Source organism: Eubalaena glacialis, chromosome 16 (genome assembly GCF_028564815.1).
Source record: "Eubalaena glacialis isolate mEubGla1 chromosome 16, mEubGla1.1.hap2.+ XY, whole genome shotgun sequence".
NCBI classification, from domain to species: Eukaryota; Metazoa; Chordata; class Mammalia; order Artiodactyla; family Balaenidae; genus Eubalaena; species Eubalaena glacialis.
The window spans coordinates 41108459-41110852 of NC_083731.1; the positions used below are offsets into that span (position 1 = coordinate 41108459).

General features: G+C 32.8%; 1 pseudogene; it reads left to right on the forward strand.

The window, feature by feature from the left end:
* The first annotated feature begins 1453 nt into the window (after positions 1 to 1453).
* LOC133076687 (U2 spliceosomal RNA) lies at positions 1454 to 1602 on the forward strand (annotated as a pseudogene).
* Positions 1603 to 2394: the final 792 nt, after the last annotated feature.

Sequence of the window (2394 nt, forward strand, 5' to 3'; positions counted from 1 at the left end):
TTCATTAGGTCCCATTTGTTTTTTGTTTGTTTGTTTTTATTTTCATCTCTCTAGGAAGTGGGTCATAAAGGATCTTGCTGTGATGTATGTCATAGAGTGTTCTGCCTATGTTTTTCTCTGAGTTTTATAGCGTCTGGCCTCACATTTAGGTCTTTAATCCATTTTGAACTTATTTTTGTGTATGGTGTTAGGAAGTGTTCTAATTTCATTCTTTTATATGTAACTGTCCAGTTTCCCAGCACAACTTATTGAAGAGGCTGTCTTTTCTCCAGTGTATATTCTTGCCTCCTTTATCAAAGATAAGGTAACTATATATGTGTAGGTTTATCTCTGGGCTTTCTATCCTGTTCCATTGATCTATATTTCTGTTTTTGTGCCAGTACCATACTGTCTTGATTACTGTAGCTTTGTACTATAGTCTGAAGTCAGGGATCCTGATTCCTCCAGCTCCATTTTTCTTTCTCAAGATTGCTTTGGCTAATTGTGGTCTTTTGTGTTTCCATACAAATTGTGAAATTTTTTATTTTAGTTCTGTTAGAAATGCCATTGGTGGTTTGATAAGGATTGCATTGAATCTGTAGATTGATTTTGGTAGTATAGTCATTTTCACAATATTGATTCTTCTAATCCAAGAACATGGTATATCTCTCCATCTCATTGTATCATCTTTAATTTCTTTCATCAGTGTTTATAGTTTTCTGTATACAGGTCTTTTACCTACTTAAGTAGGTTTATTCCTAGGTATTTTATTCTTTTTGTTGCAATGGTAAATGGCAGTGTTTCCTTAATTTCTCTTTCAGATTCTTCATCATTAGTGTAAAGGAATGCAAGAGATTTCTGTGCATTAACTTTGTATCCTGCTACTTTACCAAATTCATTGATTAGCTCTAGGAGTTTTCTGGTAGCATCTTTAGGATTCTCTATGTATAGTATCATGTCATCTGCAAACAGTGACAGTTTTACATCTTCTTTTCCAATTTGGATTCCTTTTATTTCTTTTTCTTCTTTGATTGTCATGGCTAAAACTTCCAAAACTATGTTGAATAATAATGGTGAGAGTGGACAACTTTGTCTTGTTCCTGATCTTAGAGGAAATGGTTTCAGTTTTTCACCACTGAGAACGATGTGGCCTGTGAGTTTGTCATATATGGCCTTTATTACATTGAGGAAAGTTCCCTCTATGCCTACTTTCTGGAGAGTTTTTATCATAAATGGATGTTGAATTTTGTCAAAAGCTTTTTCTGCATCTATTTAGATTGTCATATGGTTTTTATCTTCCCGTTTGTTAATATGGTGTCTCACATTGCTTGATTTGCGTATTTTGAAGAATCCTTGCCTTTCTGGGATAAACCCCACTTGATCATGGTGTATGATCCTTTTAATGTGCTGTTGGATTCTGTTTGCTAGTATTTTGTTGAGGATTTTTGCATCTATGTTCATCAGTGATATTGGCCTTTTTCTGTGACATCAAGTGTAGTATCTGTTCTTATCAGTTTAACATCTGATATGTCCTCAACCCAACTGATTTTTTAAATTTTTGGTTATGCTGATTTTTACTGGGACATGTGAAAATGAAAGAAGGAAATATCTCCTTCAGTCTCTCAGTGCTTCACCAACTCAAGAGCTTTCTATTATATTCAGTAATGCTCATGATAGTCTCCACACTTTTTCCCTACTATGGATAAAATAATTTTTTAATAAAATTAATCAAAATCAAAGTTTTATTCAAAAATTCTAAGTTTTCTCTTCTTTGGAAAATCTAGACTTCCTCCTCTTTCCTTAAATTAAGCATATATTTCTTTGTTAATCATGAATAAGTCACAGTTTTTTATAGTACAAGGTATACGTACACTGGCCTCTGATCTCAAACACTTATAATAATCTGTTTGGCTGCAGGTTAGACAAATAAACAACTTCTATAAAATATATGCATAAGGTTCATAATATTTATTATATAACTATGCATAGTTTAACATATTGTTATTGTTTCATAAGCATCTTGATGCTATAGCTGTAAAATGATAATATTCTGCTGTAACTTCCTTGAAAGGATGTCTCCTCCTTACTCTTATTTTATCTGTCTATTCTAATCCCACCCACCATATCCTTCAAATTACAAGTTTCATCTTATTTAATTGTGAACTCCTTTTTGACTGTTTCAGCCACTTAATTGAGTTTTGATCTAACAATTGTTGTTATAGGAAAAAAAACCCCACATAATCACCGATTTTGAACAAACGACATGAAACTCTCACAATCTATTTACCCCCTGTAGTACTGATGGTAATTTATATTATTTCCATATTTGGCTCTTATGGAAAAGTCACTTTGAATATTTATCACTTGTCTCTTTGGGTGCATGTCTACAATTTTTCTCTACTATAAATGTCCAGC